Source organism: Vulpes vulpes, chromosome 4 (assembly GCF_048418805.1).
Source record: "Vulpes vulpes isolate BD-2025 chromosome 4, VulVul3, whole genome shotgun sequence".
NCBI lineage: Eukaryota > Metazoa > Chordata > Mammalia > Carnivora > Canidae > Vulpes > Vulpes vulpes.
Window position 1 is genome coordinate 67,245,915 of NC_132783.1, and position 19,591 is coordinate 67,265,505.

Here is a 19,591-nt window from a genome sequence, read left to right on the forward strand (position 1 = left end):
CAGATGGTCCTGCACAATATTCAGGCACTGCCCAAAAGTAGACAGCTCCTTTCTGGAACATCTGAAAGACAGTGGTAAAGGAAAATCTTTCCAGTGGGGAGACATTTGAGCAATGAACCTTGTCATTCAGTTCACTGGAAAGGAGAAGTGGCCAGAGGTACAAGTATATGCCAATTTATTGACTGTGGCCAATGGTTTATCCGGATGGCCAGATTTGAAAGGGACATGACTAGAAAATTGGTGACAAATAGATCTAAGAAAGAGATATGTGGATAGACTTCTCTGAGTGGGCAAAAACACTTGAAGATATTTATGTTCCATGTGAATTTTCATCAAAAGGTGATTTCAGCAGAGGAGGATTTTAATCATCAAGCAGATAGGATGACCCATTCTGTGGATGCCAGTCAACCTCTTTCCCAGACATGCTTAACATTGCCCAATGGGCTCATGAACAAAGAGCCCAGGGTAGCAGGGATGGAAGCTATGTGTGGACTCAGCAGCATAGATTCCTTTATTATTGTTATTATTATTATTATTAGAGTTTGATTTGCCAACATATAGCGTATCACCCAGTGCTCATCCCGTCAAGTGCCCCCCTCAGTGCCCGTCACCAGTCCCCCATCTCTCCACCAACCTCCCCCTTCCACTACCCCTTGTTCGTTTCCCAGAGTTAGGAGTCTCTCATGTTCTGTCATCCTCACTGATATTTTCACTCATTTTCTCTCCTTTCCCCTTTATTCCCTTTCACTATTTTTTATATTCCCCAAATGAATGAGACCATATAATGTTTGTCCTTCTCCGATTGACTTACTTCACTCAGCATAATACCTTCCAGCTCCATCCACGTCAAAGCAAATGGTGGGTATTTGTCGTTTCTAATGGCTTAGTAATATTCCATCGTATACATAGACCACATCTTTATCCATTCATCTTTCGATGGACACCGAGGCTCCTTCCACAGTTTGGCTATTGTGGATGTTGCTGCTATAAGCATAGATTTCTACTCGCCAAGGCCAAGCTCACTATGGCCACTGCTGAGTGTCCAACATGCCAGAGACAAATGATACGGCACCATTCCCCAAGGTGATCAGCCGACTTGCTATTTGGTGGCAGGTTGATTACATTGGACCGCTTCTATCATGGAAGAGGCAGCATTTTGTTCTTACTGGAATAGAGGCTTACACTTACAGATTTCCCTTTCCTGCTTCTGCCAAAACAACTATCTGAATTCCTTATCCATACGGCATTACTTCTGATCAAAGAACTCACGTTACAGCAAATGAAACATAGCAATGGACCCATGCTCACAACATCTTTCTTATCATCTGAAGTAGCTGGCTTGATAGAACAATGGAATAGCCTTCTGAAGACAGTTACAGTGCCAGCTCAGTGGCAATACCTTGCAGGGCTGGGACACGGTTCTGCAGGACGCTGTCTGTATATGCTCTGAATCAGTGTCCAATATATGGTACTATTTCTCCCATAGCCAGGATTCATAGGTCCAGAAATCAGAGAAAGATATGGGAGTGGCACCTCTCATTAGCCCTAGTAATCCACTAGCAAAAATTTTGCTTCCTGTTCCCACAACATTAAGCTCTACTGGCCTAAAGGAATTCCAAAGGGAGGAATGCTTCCACCAAGAGACATAACAATTCCACTTAACTGGAAGTTAAGACTGCCACCTGGCAACTTTGGGCTCCTCATTCTTTGAATCAATAGGCAAAGAAGGGAGTTATGGTGCTGGCTGGGGTGACTGATCCTGACTACCAAGGGGAAATTGGACCACTATGGAAGTAAGGCAAAGTATGTCTGCAATATAGGAGATCCCTTAGGGCATCACTTAGCATTACCATGCCCTGTGATTAAGGTCAACACAATACTATAACAACCCAATTCAGGCAGGGCTACTAAAAGCCCAGACTCTCTAAAAATGAAAGTTTGGGTTACCGTATCAGGCAGAGAACCGTGACAGGCTGAGATGCTTTCTGAGCAAAGGGAAATGATAGTTTAAGAGGGTAGTTACAAATACCAACTATGACAAGTTGCAGAACCAAGGACTGTAATTGTCATGAGAATTTCTTCCTTATTTTGTAATGACTATGTTTTTGTTTTTGTTTTTTTAAGATTTCATTTATTTATTTATTTATGAGAGACCCAGAGAGAGAGGCAGAAACACAGGCAGAGAGAGAAGCAGGCTCGCTCCATGCAAGGAGCCTGATGTGGGACCTGATCCCGGGACTCCAGGATCACGCCCTGAGCCAAAGGCAGATGCTCAACCACTGAGCCACCTAGGAGTCCCTGTAATGACTGTTTATTTTTTGTTTGTTTGGGGAAATTGACATTTCAATCGACATAAGCATAATTCATACCCAAATTTCTTAAGTTCTATCAAAGTTATGGCCTTCATAACATTTCTTAATTTTAGTTTTCTTGGTGAGCTCTGCACTGCCTCAAAAAGTAAACTACCCTTTAATGGATTCAATAAGCATAAATAATCTAAATTTGTGATACCTGTATCTAATGAAGTATAATATATAACCAACATTGTATCACCTAGAATTGTCAAACTGTTCATGAAAACCTGAAAAAAGAATCCAAAAGGATTAAACTATTTAACATGTAATAGGTATTTCTCATAATGCAAGGAAGGAAAGAAAACAAAGGTATTTGACATTTTATACTTTATCTTCATTTTCTCCCCTTCCTTATCCACTCATCCTATAACAAAAGATGTATTAAAAATAATCAGATTTATAATACAACATTCAAGTAATAGAATATGAAGAAGAATAAACATCATCCCAGAACTATGCGTCTTCTTCCAGGGAAAGGATAGTGCATTTATTAATCGTACAGCGGATAGTTATATCACATTAAGTGGAAGTGTTTTGTTATTGTCTTTATTTGGTAATTAATAATGGGTTAAGGGAATGTGTATGAGTGTTAAGTTGAGAAGACATGGATTGTGATGTATGTCATGTGTGTTCACAGGGCTAGGCTATAACATGTTGCCAGCCATCTAATCAAACACTAACTTAAGAGGATTACCCTCAATAATGTAGGTGTGTCTCATCCAATCAGTTGAAGTCCTTAAAAGTAAAAGCTAAGAAGAAAAAAATCTGCCTCAAGATTAAAGCCTCAACCCTGCCTGAGTTTCCAGCCTCCCCACCTGTACTGCAGATTTCAAGCTTGCCAGCCCTGACAATTGCATGAACCAACTCCTTAAATTTTTTCTCCCATTTATCTATCATCTATCTATCTATCTATCTATCTATCTATCTATCTATCAACATCTGTCATCTGTCTATCATCTATCTATTCCTCTCCTCCTTCCTCTTGTCTACATCTTTTAGGTCTCCTTCATTGGCTTCCCCCCTCTCCCCACACCTTATATTAATCTTCCCAGAATTGCATCCTTGGCCTTCTTTTTTTCTTAAGCAGACCTCACACTTGACCTAGCCCATCCACTTCCAAGGGTTCAACTCTTTTGATGCAACTTCAATCGGCATGTCTGCCTGCACCTTCTGTCCCAAACTCTAGATTCATATTTTCCAGCCTAGACATTCCACTGGTCTCTCAATACCTTCAAAGGGATCCTCACTGTCTTCTCCCACATATTCCCTGTGTTAACCATTTTACTCAGGCAAGTTTACTCGCCTTTCTTCCTGCCTCTAGCTGGAACCCTGAGATACAATGCCATATACTCCCTCACCTCATTTTTTTGTATTCAGTCACTAAATCCTGTCCATTGTACCTCAGAATTGTCTTTTGTGCCCATGCTTTCTCTCTATACCCACTACCCTGAATTACACTGGGCTTCATTGTATTTTTAATTGCTACCTAAACATCACTACCTAGTTGTCTAAAAAGCTATTCAAACCAGTCAAGGTCAAAGTCATTACCATCAACTCTCCCTCAATCCTGTACTTCTAAGTGTGTTCCCCATCTCGCCTGCTGGTCCTATTATCCATCTAATCAGCCCTGCGGCACAGTTCAGAAGGCATCCTAATGTATGCTTAGGAGCATAGGCCCTGCCCTCAGATAAATGAATGCACAACTAAGCTCCACTACTTCCTAGCCATGAACCTTGGGAAGTCATTTAACCTTATTAAGCTTCAATTCGCTCATTTTCATAAAAGAATTAATAATAGTAGATTCCACATAAGGTTGTTGTAAGAGGTTCCGATACACGGTCTGGGTGGGGCATAGGCACTGGGTTTTTTAAAGGTCTCCTGAGTGATTTGAAAGTGCAGTCAGCTAAGACCATTGATTTTACTAGGTAGTATGGATGGATTTGTGGTAGATACTGAAAGACCATTTAGGGAAGACGCAACAGTCTAGGTGAGAGCATTTGTAATGAGGATAGAGAATAGGGGGTCACATTCAAGAGATGCTTTAGGAAACAAATTAATAAAAATTTGGCAAACAGGTGTTGAGGGTGATGAGAGAAAAGCATCTAAGATGACTCTGGTTTTACTTTGGTTGACTAGACTGAGTGGATGATGGTGCCTTAAACTATGGCTCCCAAACATGTTTGCTCACTATACTTACTAGGAAAAATTTTCTATACTTTCCTAGTCTTACCTACTGTGCTGGATTGTATATCAAAGACCTGTGTACAGGACTGTTCTATTGTCACCTTGATTATTCTGGGAATTATATTTTGCAGAATCCTCTTCCCTGAATAGTTGCCAATTACCCTTAGCCAAAAGCATGCTACTTGGAAAATGTCAATGAAGCAGTAGCCATTTGAAAGGTCATTGTTAGTTAGAGGCAATGGAGACAGATGCAGAGATATTGGTGGGTTCCAGTTTGTCCTTTCTCTTCCCTGTGCAACGCATAGGTATCTTTCCCACCTACTAATCTTGCTAACACCAATAGCAGATGCTTCTCTACACATTTACAGAGGCAGTATATGTAAAGATACATCAAACCTTCCACAGACTGCAATATCAGCCCCCTGCCCCATCCCACCTTAACAGCTGGACATGCACAGCTTCCAGGTTCCATGCAAGCTCCAACTCATTACCCAGGCCAAGGCTGGTTAAAAACTCAGATTCTCAGATTACCCAACTTCCCATTTTTTTTCAGACTTCTGCTTCACCAGCAGCAACTAAAATTGTGTAAGGCCTAATTGTGTACGGTCTACAGTATATTCCTTCTTCCACAAAACTCACAGAGCTTCTACTGCTTCAGCTGAACCCTCACTTATGAGATTCCTGATTCCAAAGCTCTGGCCTGGATAATACAGAAGTCTTCCTTTAGTCATGATGAAAGCTTTCTCATTCCAGTACAATATTAATTAAGACTTCTAACTGCAACTAACCAAAACCAATATGCTCTAACTTAAGTAATAAGAATTTTCACAAGAATACAGGGGCATTTCACAGAATCCAAAGGCATAATGAAGTTGGTCCCCTGAAAAGATGAGAGCCAATTTCTGGGAAGCCAGCAGAACACTGGCAGTTTCACTCCACCAAGCTTCTCTCTGCACATGGGCTTCCCACTGCTCCCAAGTTCACATGTTTCTAAGTCAGCCCCATGGGAAGCCTGGCCCTGATGGAATCAATTCTAAATCTTTAGGAATGAGATCCTCATTAATCCAGACTAGGTCAGGAAGCCATCTCTCATGCCATCAAGTACAGCCAAGGAAGTGGGACCATGTAGGAATATAGGATAGGCCCCCCTGAAAACACCCCTGAACACATGGGTGAGGGACACGCAGGGGACCACTGTGAGCTGGACAGCCAACCTATATTGTGTACTTTAAAAGTTATAGTGAAGATCAGGCACCAAGAATTCTGTGGCTTATAAGCATAAAAATAACACCTTTAGTTTCTCTCTTTTAATATAATTTCCACTGTCGCTTTTGCATAGTGGTGTTTGCCATGGATGTAAATTGTTGGTTCTGTTTTTGCTTTTTCTAAGTAGGCTCTAAGCCTAATGTGAGGTTTGAGCTCCTGACTCTGAGATCAAGAGTCAGATGCTCTACTGACTGAGCCAGCCAGGCCCTCCTGCTGTGGGTATAGGTTCTGAATACTGAGGTCTGGCAAGGGTGTCTACAGAAGAATGAGAACAGGTAATGAAGGGATAATTGTTCTGTGGATATTTTTAAACTTAAATTTTTGGAAAGTTTTCCTTCATGAACGCTATCAAAATCTTCCGAAAAGCGGAAAGGAGTAACGTCATAGATGCCGACACAATCTGAGGCTGCAGCCTAGACTCCCTGCATCATTAACAGAGTTGGCAGTCGTTTGCTATATTGACATTACACATATCTACAGGTAACACCAACCTAGCCAATGAATGTTAAATACTGTAGCTGTAAATTTGCAGGAAGAAATCAGGAGCTCAGGGGGGGAAAGTGTATAACTCATTTGCCGACACAGTGAATTTCAAAAATTGTGCTTAAGGATCTGGGAATGTCTTAGGAGTTTGCTAGTAATAGATAATGTTTATTGGGCACTTACTACATACCAGACACTGATGTATACAGTATAAACTTGTTAAACGTATTTTACCTTTGCGACAACACAATTTTTATACCCATCTTCAGAGTAGATTGCTGACACACAGAGAAATTAGAACTTGCCCAAGATCCTAAACATAGTAAATGGCAGAGGAGGGATTTGGGTCCACATTCCTAACCACCATGATTTACTGTATCTCACTAGATAAAAATAGCATTCTCTAATGCCTGAGCACAAATTATCACTCTCCCTTCATATAATGAGACTTATATTTAAGTAATAATTCATTCTGCTACATTTTTATGCATAGTATCCTTCCCCCACCTACATACACACACACACACACACACACACACACACACCCCACACACACACACACTTTCCCTTAGGCTCATGCCCAGCAGTCAGTAAGAGGAGAGAAGGTCGGATATAACAATCCTGCCTTCTGTATAAATAATGTATCTTTTTATCTCCCTTCTAAACTGTAAGTTCTTTGAGGGCGAATGTCATGCCTGATTCATCCTTGCATCCTCTGGCCAAGACTTACTAGAATGAATGTCCTAAATTGGGATTCTGCTACTTGACAGGCTAGCTGATTTATTTCTCAGGTCTCCTGCAAATCCTTTGAGTATGGCAATGATAGATATGCATGAGAATTCCCATCAAGTTACATAGCAAGAGTTAAATAGGAAATATTCTCATTGAGAACAATAACAGTGCTTAAACAATTCTGGGAAATTTAATTGTCTAAAGGAGATCTTTTCTTTAAAAAATAAATAAATAAACTTAAATGAATTGGAGAAAAGAAATCTGTCTTAAACTCAGGAAATAACATTAGACAACATGAAGACTCTCATTTGTTAATGCCTGGAAATAGGAAGTTGGTTCAGTTTCAAATACCATCAGATAATGGCCATGCCAAAGGATGTTATCATAGTTTTAGGCTAAATATATAATATAAAGAACCTGCCTTTTGCAATGCATATTGTCTAAAAGCTATAATACTGAGATAATACATGGGAAAGTGTCTTTTTCTAGACATGTGATCCTGAGATACCCCTAACTGATAGCACATCTTTATCTCCCAGTGATTAGTGTCTGCTAGAGATCTGGCATTCAAAATGGGTTTGTGTGATCAAATGGCTAAAAGGGTGCCTTCATTTTGTTCCGCATTAAAATCTACCATTCAGTGTTTTTTTTATCTGCTCTTGCCTTGGTTTACCACATGCAATGTAGGGACAGCTGATAGCACTGACAGGAATCTCTCCAGATATTTATTCATAATTATAATTCATTGTAGGAGAGTCAAAGGGTATTCCTCTCCTTGCCGTTCTCTGCTTTGAATAAATAGACTTTCTTCTCTATTAGAAATTCAGGATCTACACTTAGTCCAACTTCCACCAAGAGACACTTGTCTCCCTCTCACCAACTCTTATTCATTCTTCAGCTTACCCCCTGGGTACTATCCTTATCACTTCCATGAAATAGGTAGCACCCCTCTCCATCCCTCTTTCCATCTGACAGATAACTTTGTTGCTCTCACAGTTCTCTTTCAAAAGACACAACATTAATCACATAATAATACACAGGCAACCTCACTGTCATCAAAAAGCTCAAGCGACCTCAGGGCTTCTCTGATTTTCAATCTTGCCTCTTAGTGATGAAGAGGACTTTAGCCAACCTGCTTCATTGCATTACTGCTCCAATTCTCTCACAGTTGATTTTGTGATCCACTTACATTCCTGGCTCACCTTTGGGAGAAAGAAGGCCCCTCAGCTGATGCACACTGCACCATGAGGAATTTATAAATGCCCCAGTTCCACAAAGTCACACTGGTACAGAACACAGCGTGGTTAGTTTCAGGAGGCCATGCAGGTCTAACATGGATCACTTATATGGACAACCATCCAAAGTCATGAGACAGTCTCATTAATAAATGTAAGCCACCCACAAAATGTTTTCCTAGTTGACTCTTTCCATATGTTTCATGGTAAATAAAGCAAACGTGTTCTTTCATCTTCTCTGGCAAACACTGTTAATGGCCAGGTAGAGACCTGAATATTTCTGGGGAAGAAAGTTCACACAATTCAGCCAACTTGAAATTTGAATCCAAAAACCAACTGAGGATTCCTTTTCCAACTTGATGTGTGTGTTTGGAGGTAAACTGTTTTATTTCCTAGTTTTCTTCTTTGAAAACAAGAGGGAAATCAGATGACTGGCTTTTAGACCATCAGATTTCCCAGGTGGTTGATAAAAAAAATTTTTTAATAAGATATAGATAAGGGTATAGAATATTACCAATATTTTATTTTTCCTTTATTTTTAAAAAAGAAACTTATACCAACTTCCATTGCCACTATTTCATAAAGAAAAGGCCATTGTAAGCTCAAAAATATAATAAAGATGTGATATCAAATAAAGGGTGTTCTCTAAAACGGAATAAATGTTTGCTTTTTGAAAAGTTCATTACTTTATTCTAGGTTTGTTCTCTCTCTCTCTCTCATTTTGCCTTGATCCAGTGACACTTCTATGGTAGGTAGGACCAGTCTCTAAGCAGGCTCTAGGGGCCACTCAGTAAAACAGCCTCTGAGAGCCACCTGAGCAGCTCAGTGGGTCAGGTCATGATCCTAGGGTCCTGGGATCGAGCCCTACATTGGGCTCTCTCTCTCTCTCTCTCTCTCTCCCTCTCTCCCCCCACCCCCCCCCCCCCCGTCAAACAAATAAACAAAACCTTAAAAAAAAAAAAAAAAAAGATCGCCTCTGAGCCCAGGAAACTAGAGTCTCTCTCTGATGTGTGATACACAGTTTCACAACAATAAAGCCATGAATATAATCAGTCTTTATGTGATGAAACTATTTGCCTATTTGTCAGGTACAAGCCTGTTCATAAGATTTTGAACTTGGAACTGGGCTTTCCAAGGACAACATGGGCACACAGTTGGGAATTAGAGCTAAACTACTAGTAGTCATAGTGGCATTCACCATGTTTCTGAGTTGCTCTCTTCTACACCCACAGTGGGAATACTCTTCCCAACTCCCTTGAAGTTGGCTATGGCCATGTTACTTGCTCTCATCAGTGGAGTGTGAGCACAGGGGTTATGTGCCACACCTTGGTAGAAGCCTTAGAGGCCAGGGACTCCTGGGTGGTTCAGTGGTTGAGCGTTTGTCTTCAGCCCAGGGTGTGATCCCAGAGTTCTGGGATCAAGACCCACATCAGGCTCCGTGTGAGGAGCCTGCTTCTCTCTCTGCCTATTCTCTGCCTTCTCTCTGTGTCCCACATGAATAAATAAATAAAATCTAAAAAAAAAAAAAAAAGAAGAAGAAGAAGAAGAAGTTTTAGAAACCAAAACTTGATTCTTGGCTCTTTGCTGTGATACCACTCTGAGATAGTGGAAGTGTGTCTTGAGGTGGAGCTTCTGTCAGCCTTGATCCCTATGTGATTCTATTACTAGAAACCTCACCCCCACTCCTGGAGTTCTATGTAAACCCACATTGAACACATAGCCTGAACAAGAGAAAAAAAAAAACTCACATTGAATTACGCTACTGAGATTTAGATGCCACAGGATAGCTTAGCTCATTCTGATTAGTAGACCAAAGTGCTCTCAATTCTGAAAGCCTTATGACCTGAATGGCAACACAATGTCTTGGGTCTTGTGTTTTGGAACTGGAAGCTACCTCCAAACTGTCACCAACAATACTCATATTCTTCCATTGTGTGGATTTTCCCCCCAAGTTCTAACTAAACTGGTTCTATTATTTAGCAAGGCATTCTTCCAGGAATGAAAGGTAAGTCTTGGCAATAGCAAGAACACACAAAAATGGTTTAATGACAGCACTGGAAGGTGTGGGGTTCACAGAGCAGAGCCTTCCATGGAGGACCTCCTTGCCCTGGGTTGGGTTGAAATGAAAAGGTTAAAAGAATCTGATATCACAGTGTTTTGTGTGACTTTGAGCAAATCTTCTGAGAAATGAAAGGAAGATCTTTCTTTCTTTTATCCATGTCACATCCTTAGTTATGGATGTGATGGCTGGAGCCTAGAAATGGCAAAGCAGAGAAATGAAATTAGTCTTGTGGAGTTGCCATATCACCTTTGGGTTGTCTTTCTTCAGATTTCCTTTATGTGATAGAGGAAAGACTGTTATGTTGTTTGTGCTACTAACAACATGTTTGATTTTTTTCTCATATGTACCATAACTTTTTTGATTATATGAAATTTAGTTTATTTGAAGGTATTTGAAAAATACTATATATTTTATTTTTTAAATTTCTGTTTATAGGATTTTTATTATTTTAAAAATGTATATAATTTATTTTTTAAAGAAATATGAATTTATTAAGGAGATGTATTTTCCTCATTAATGGGTAAACAGCCAGAGCCTGGAGACCGTGATGTAGGAAATGAAGCATGAGGAGCCACTGGGTTCCAGACTGTTCTTCAGGTGTGTGAGGCTAAGCTCTCTCATGAACGGTGTTGGGTGAGGGTGGCTACAGAACTTGAGCTTTGATTGTCCTGGTTGTTACCTGACCCTCTCTTCTCAGTGGGTTGGCATTGCCAAGTTTCTGGCCTGAAACCTCTGAAGAAATGAACCTCATTTCCCTTCCCCCCAGTGAGAGAAAAGGCAACTTCTGCTTCTCTCACTCTGACTCCAGTTCGCCTTTTGGGCTTTCTCAAAGACTAGTCATTAAAGTTCAACTGACCTTTTAGACATCCAGAGTTTAAACTGAAGTGTGGGGGTGCCTGGGTATCTTAGTGGGTTAAGCATCTACCTTCAGCTCAGGTCATGATCACAGGGTCCTGGGATAGAGCCCCATGTCAGGCTCCGTGCTCAGCAGGGAGCCTGTTTCCTCCTTCTCCCTCTGCCCCTCCCCTTGCTTGTGCTCTTTCTCTCTTTCAAATGAATAAAGAAAATCTTTAAAAAAAAATAAACTGAAGTGTGTACAGTATATGTATGTAGCACATAAGGACACTTAAAGGTCTGAAAGGATCTTATGTTAAATTAATAAAACCTTGAGGCAATATTAAGCAACTTTCTGTTTTAATATTTTAGGATCTATTTCACCTCTAGACTCTAAAGCCTTCAAGATATAATTTAATTTGCAATCACACCTTCCCAAACACCGCAGGTGAGGAGCCTCCAGCAGGGATTATCCTGGTGGAAAGGCTGAGAAGAAGGTGCTCTGAGGCCGTGTTACAGAGTGATAGTCCTGAAAATCTGCAGTGTAGACAAGGCCCTAGGGAAGATAAGGAAGACTAGAGACCCAGGGATGATCAATTAGGAAGAGCTTCCAATTCATAAAACATTTTCCATGTTCCTAAGTCACCTTCCACCAGCCACCTGCTGGGATATGCTTAGAGATTGACAATTGCCTTTATTACCAGCCTTGTTCACATGGAATTGGTAAATCTACAGCTGCCCACCCTCTATGCAAACAACTAAATGTGAATTCTACAACCAAGTAGACAGTTTTAAAAATTATCTGTATGAAAGATTCCTTCCATTGATGCTTATGTGCAAGAACGAACTCTAATGATATTTGAGGGTTTGGCATATATAGTAGCCATCAATCATTGCTAGTTTCTACCTTGCCATTGCCTAGCTAGCTGGCTGTTATACATTTACCTAACCTAATTAGAAATAAGATAGTCCAATAGAATTTCACATGAAGTATTATAAAGCAACTATTGTTTTATAACCAATGCATTTCAATCCATTTATTCTTCAATGCATTTTAATCCATTTATTCCCAAAGGAAGTCATCCTTAAAAAATCAGAATTATCCATTTTCTCTAACCGACTTACCAAGAAATGACACTGAATGAGCTAGTGCTACTGGGGGACTGTTGCTAGATTTCATTGCTGTTTTATTTTATTTTATTTTATTTTATTTTATTTTATTTTAGGATTTCTTTATTCATGAGAGATACAGAGAGAGAGGCAAAGACATAGGCAGAGGGAGAAGCATGCTCCCTGCGGGGAGCCCGATGTGGGACTCCATCCCAGGACTCCGGAATCATGACCTGAGCCAAAGGCAGATGCTCAACCACTGAGCCACCCAGGCGTCCCTCACTGCTATTTTAGAAAGAGGCTTTACTTTACACCAATAGCACCTGCCAGGAGCCGCTCAAGGGCCCTTGCACCTACTAAAGCCCTTGCTGAATAAAGTACATGCTCACTGACACTTCCAGTGCCTCCTCTGGCCCATGGCCAATGCCAGGAGCTCAACTGACTGGTTTCCTCACCGGGCCCTTGAAATAACAAAGCAGCAGACCACAATCAAACCACAGACCTTCCCAGGAGATGCTGACTACAGCACTCTACCCGTCAAGAGGATTTTTGTCCTAATCCAGAGGCTTCCGACCTTCCTCATAAAAAACTGCCTGAAAATATCGCATGATTTGCTAGAGACTGTGGTTCCTGAAGCAATGCCTGAGCACACCAGGAGTGTGTACTGACATCCACATAGACATTAAATCCACGGAATCGTCTCTTTGGTTACTGTTACTATCAAACAGCCCACAGGTTTATAATTAGCACCTTCCAGATACAGCACTGTCCTAGGCACTATTAAAATTAATAGCCTGCCAAGAAGCAGGAGAGGGGGAAAGGGGACAAATAGGTGGAACTCTGGGGAATTTTAGGACAGTGAAAGTACTCTGTATGGCACATTAATGATGGATACATGTCATTATACATTTGGCAAACCCCACAGAATATACAGCACAAAGAGTGAACCCTAATGGGACTCTGAAGTCTATGGACTTCAATTAATAATAGTGTATCAATACTGGCTCACCAACTCTCAACAAGTGTACCACACTAACACAAGATAGTAATGACAGGGAGCCCGTTCAGAGAGGGGGAGGGAAAAGTATATGGAAACTCTGTATTTTCTTTTTTTTTAATATTTTATTTATTTATGAAAGACATAGGGAGAGAGGCAGAGACACAGGCAGAGGGGGAAGCAGGTTCCCCGCGGGGAGCCCAATGGGGACTTGGTGCCCGGACCCGGAGATCACGCCCTGAGCTCAAGGCAGACGCTCAACCGCTGAGCCACCCAGGTGCCCCAAACTCTGTATTTTCTATCCAATTTTTCTGCAAACCTAAAACTCGAAAAAACGAAGTCCATTAATTTAAAAAATATTAACAGAACGGACAAGCCAAACAGGACAGGCACTAAGGCGGTAAGCAAGCAGGTATGCAGAGACAAGATTCAGTCACCAGGTGTAACATTGTTTCCACTTCTTGTGATTCTTTGTAATTCTCTGCATTTTAAATTCTTTTTTTTTAAGATTATATTTATTTATTCATAAGAGACAGAGAGAGACAGAGAGAGAGAGAGAGGCAGAGAGAGACACAGGCAGAGGGTGAAGCAGGCCTCCTGCAAGGAGCCGGAGGCGGGACTCGATCCCTGATCCCGCCATCACGCCCTGAGCCCAAGGCAGCCGCTCACCGGCTGGGCCACCCAGGCGTCCCTGCATTTTAAATTCTAAGGCCACGAGCTTCGCGGCAGGGAGGACCAGCTAAGAATAAGCCTACAAAATTGGCTCGAGAGCTGTCAAACCCGGCACATGTGTACATGAAGTTGACTCAATGTACCATTTTTGATCCTAACTTGGGGGAAATGGAGAAGAGAAGCGAGAGCCCTAGGAGAGAGAGGCAGCAAGGCAAACACATCCGCCGCTTTGAGAAAAGCCCTCAACGGTAGTGACCGCGTGGCGGTGGTGGCACGTGCAGGGAGAGGAGACCATCTGCACCCCCGGGGGCCTCCGAGGGTGTCGACTGCCTGGCTTGGCCCCACAGCGGAGAGAACCACCCTGTGACGGTGCCCAAGCTCCTCGGGTTCACGCCCTGGGCCTGCTGTGTGTTGGCAGCTAAGGAACCGAGCTGCGTCCTTGAGCCTAAGCCAGACGCCGTGACAGATGGCAAGAACCTGCTCCTCCCGGGCACCGCGTCACCTGAGCAGCGGCGGAAGGAGCCGGCGCCCGGTGCCCAGCTGGTAATCTCCTTATGTCCTGGGGCTTACGGAGTGATAGCTGTTTGCAACTGTTCTTTCCAAGCAAAGCTTAAAGCTGGGCGGTCTGGTTTAGATCTGTTTATAGCACGAAAGAGACAAGGATCAACCAACAAGTAAGGGACTAAGGTGTAATCTGAAATGATAATAACAGTGGACGTGCATATCCCACGGTTTCAAAGCATTTTCTCATACTTTAGCTCTTTCAATTATTACAACAACCATATGAGGAAACAAGGAGGAATCATTCCAATTATATTTTAAAAAGAGAGAGAGAAAGAAAAAAGAGACTGCCAAGCAGAGAGCTGTCACCACTGTGGTTAGTAAATGGTGGTATATCTGTGAGTCCTAGATTTGCAAAACAAAACAAAAAAAAAAAAAAAAAAACCAAAAAAAACCCACTTCTGCAGCCAGGTAAGATCCAGGTTCTGCCTGCAGGGATCTTAGCTCCTTGGGGGATAGCCAGGGATTTAAAAAAAACGGTGAGTTCGAAGTTCAGGAAGGTAGAAAAAGCACTGTGGGCTCAGATGGCTGGAAAGTCTTCCTAAAAGAGGAGACTGTTTCAGTTCCCTAAAAGAGAAGGGGAGGGGTGGGAAGGGAAGGCTTCCCAGGCACAGGGAAGAGTGAGAGCAAAGATGGGCAGCTTGCTTGCCAAAGAGAACCACTCACCCGGAGCTGAGAACTCATGTGGCTGAGGTTTTGGAGTAAGTAACTTTAGAAACAGAGGTTAAGGCCACATGATGAAGAACTTTGAATGCCAAGCCACGGACTTTTTTTTTTTTCTTTTCCTGTCAGCAAGGAGGCACCATTAAAGATTTTCAAGCAGAGTGATCTGCACAAAGCAGATTGGGGGGTGGGGGGTATGGACCTCTGGTTCAAGAGAAGCTGCAGAGAGAGGAGCCTGGGTAAGAGGTGGGAGGGCCAAAGTCACGGAGATGGTGGGGATGAAAGACATTGAAAGGAAAGGACCAAGTGCTCAGACAAATGAAGAAATAATGACACCATGACATTAAGTTGCAGACGGATGGTGGGGACATGGCTGGAAACCCCTAGCAAAGGACAAGAGATAAAGGAGATAGGTTAAGGGAGAGTTATTTGCATAGATATGCTAATTGAGCATTAGGGGTAGAATGAGAACAGAACACTGAAACGAGAACTCCTCTTTTAAGGAGTGGGATCAGGAAGCAGAGTGAGAAAAAAGGTGTAAGACGGGAGTGCCTGGGTGGCACAGTCCGTTAAGGTTAAGCGTCTGACTTTTGGCTTTGGCTCAGGTCGTGATCTCTGGGTCATGAGGTCAAGCTGTGTATCAGGCTCCATGCTCAGCAGGGGTGTCTGCTTGAGATTCTCTCTCTCCCTCTGCCCCTCCCCTCACTCTCACGTGCACAGTCTCTCTCTGTCAAATGAAATAAATAAATAAAACATTTTTTTAAAAAAGGGTGTACGACAGGAAGAGAGGCAGAATGGAGTATAGGTGTCACTTCCAGAAAGCCTTCCCAGTCAGGCCCCTGGCAGTTCCTCTCCTCACATGGACTTGCCTACACACACCCCTAAGCTGGGCACCAGCCCCCAGGCACATAGTCAGAACTGGGAGATCCTCTGAGCCAACTAGGAACGCTGACTAGACCTGGGACAATCCACAGCAAGGTCATGAAAATCAGAAGAGAGCTTTGGAAAGCAGGACACGCACAATGAGGAAAAACACAGAGACATTGATGAGCGTGAAGATGGAAAAGAAGAATGGCTTGAGAGAACTATTTCACACGGAGCTTCGGGGGCAGGACCAAAATGTAAAGGAGCTCAGGAAGGTGTGGATGGCACTGAAACTAAAGCTCAGTACACAGCCTCCTCTTTCAAGATGTTCGCAGAGGGATCCCTGGGTGGCGCAGTGGTTTGGCGCCTGCCTTTGGCCCAGGGCGTGATCCTGGAGACCCGGGATCGAATCCCACGTCGGGCTCCTGGTGCATGGAGCCTGCTTCTCCCTCTGCCTGTGTCTCTGCCTCTCTCTCTCTCTCTGTGACTATCATAAATAAAATAAAATAAATTAAAAAAAATAATAAAAAACTCATACAAAAAAAAAAAAAAAGATGTTCGCAGAGAAGGAAAGGAAAATTTAGGAGGAAAATCTGTGTGTGATGTGGGGAAGAGAAGGTCCTTTCAGAATAAGGTGAACATGCTCATAACCACGCAGAGAGGAAGGAGAGGAAAAAGAGTGATTGAGGAGAGGAAGAGGGAAGATGCTGGGAAAAACTGCGGGGAGGCCCAGGATGGGGAAGACCAGCAGGCCTTGGAGCCCAGCAACACTGTGCAGGCTCGGAGCTGTGCTGCCCACTGCTGGGCTCCTCCCTCACATTAGTCACCTGCCCACCCTTTCTCAGGAATACCACAGGGGTCGCTCAGTCAATTGCAGTAGTCTGAATGGGCACACTGACAGGATATTCCTCCCATAATTAGATATCTGGAGAGAAACAGGTATGAGGAGCACACAAGAAAAGTAAGAAAAGCTGACAGAAGTGAAGAACTTACTTAGGGTTTATTGCCATTTTGCTAAGGGCTTTACTTTGACCATTTTATTCAGTCCTTACACTGCTGTTATGTTTTACAAATGGGGAAACTGAGGGTATAAATGAATACCATGCCCATGCACAGGATGTGGGCAATGGAGCTGGACACCGAGGGACTCCAGACCCATGAGCCCATCTGCAGTGTGGGGGATGGTTTACTGCCTCACGGGTGAACCAGAGTGACCTAAGAGATTGGAACCAGAAAGGTCCAGTCCGGAAGGATTCCTTGAAAGTGATGAGTTTAGCACATGCAGTGTTTTGGTTCAAAAGGAGCAGGACAGATTTCAGGGAAGAGGCTATGGGAGGGTATCTCATTAAAGGGGGGTTACATGTGCAATGGTGTTGAGGCTGGAGATGCAATATGAACATGCAAGCTCCTAACTGGCTGAATGGCACTTTGATCCAATATAGAAAACCCCTGGATTCTGTTATGGGTGCCTCCCAGTTTAAGAAAATCTGACATTCAAAATCCAAACTTAACAAGTAGAGATAATAACTTGCTCAGTGAGCATCTACTGTGTGCTAGGCATTGCACCAGGAGCTTTCTAAACATGACCTCAAAACCACACAATTTTGCAGAGCAGAGATTGTCAGCCATGCTCCCAAACCAGGTGTCATAGGTGAAATGTATCCCCCCCCCCAAATTTATATGTTGGAAGTCCTCAGAATGTGACTGTAATTGGAGATAATGACCTTTAAGGAGAAAATTAAGGTAAAATGAGCTCATTAGGGTAGGCCCTAACCCAATCTCACTGGTGTCCCTGTGAGAGGAGGAGGTCAGGACATGGACGCACACAGAGGGAAAATGACACAAACAGCCATCTACAAGACAAGGGAGATGCCCTTAGGAGAAACCAAATCTGCCAATACCCGGATCCTGGGCTTCCAGCCTCCACAACCATGAGGACATAAACTTCTGGGTTTACTTCTGGGTGGAAATAACACCAGTCTGTGGTACTTGTTATGGCAGCCCTGGCAGGCATCCGCCAGAGAATCAGGGCTGGAGAGCCTAGTTCTTGTCCATCATCACAAAAACAAGAGCTCGGCCAATGAGACACCAGAACCTATGCAACAGACAGACCCATTGCTGTACCATAAGGTTTGCTCCAGGCCTCATAGTATCAGCTAAGCTATCTGATTAAAATACACTTCATTTTACAAAAGCAACTTGCCCTTCTGGCAATAGATATTTCAAGCAAAGAAGATTCTACTGCTTTAGATTCTACTGCTTTTGTTCATGTTCCTTTGTAGATGGTGATGTTTCCATAATTATGAGTTGGGTGATTCTGAGCCCACATCCATGTTTGCATCTGGATAAACTAAAAAAAAAAAAAAAAAAAGGCTGAAAACTGTAAACTAATTTGATCTATTGAAGTGGTGGAAGTGAATTTTATTTTTAAGTAATTTTTGTTTTCCATGTCATATAAGGTTACCTGGAAAATAATCATTTTAACTGTTTTCTTTCTTAACCTTTTTTCACATTCCTATTTAGTACTCCTTTTGCTCTAATTGCCAAAAATTATTTCCCCTCAAAATGTCCCCTATTTATATATTTTTTAACTTTTCTTAGAGTAGTTTTTTTTTTCAAGTTTTTATTTAAATTCCAGTCAGTTAACATACAGTGTAATATTAGTTTCAGGTGTAGAATTTAGTAATTCGTCACTTACATACAACACCCAGTGCTCATCATAAGTGCCCTCCTTAACGCACCATCACCTATTTCCCCATCCCCCACTCCCCTCCCCTCAGCTCTCCCTTTATTCTCCATAGTTAAGAGTCTGTTCCTTAGTTTGCCTCTTTCTCCCCCACTATGTTCATTTGTTTCTTAAATTCCACAGAGCAGTTTTAGGTTCACAAAAAATTAAGATAAAGATACAGGGATTCCTATATGCCCCTTGCATCCATACACACAGCCTCCCCCATTATCAACACCACCCCCACCTGAGCATTACATTTCCTACAATGGATGAGCCTACGCTGGTGCATCATAATCACGCAGAGCCTATAGTTTACATCGGGGTTCATTCTTGGTGCTGTACCTTCTATCGGTTTGGACAAATATGTAAAGATGTGTATCCATCATGACAGTATCATACAGAATAGTCTGATTGCCTTAAAATCTTTTGCCTATTCATCACTCCTCCCTCTCCCTCCATCTCCTGGCAACCACTGATCATTTTACTGTCTCCATAGTTTTGCCTTTTCCAGAAGGTCATACAGGAATCATATAGCATGTAGCCTTTTCAGATTAGTTTCTGTCATTTAGTAATATGCATTGAAGTTTCTTCTGTGTCTTTCATGGCTTGATAGCTCATTTTTATTTTTAGCACTGAATAGTATTCCACTGCCCGGATGTACCATAGTCTGTTACCTACTGAAGGACACCTCAGTTGCTTCCAAGTTTAGGCAATTATGAGTAAAGCTGCTATAAACATCCATGTCAGTTTTTGTGTGAACATAATTTTCGCCTCCTTTGAGCAAATACCAAGAAACATAATTGCTGTGTCATATGGTAAAAGTATACAAAAGTGTTTTTGTAACCA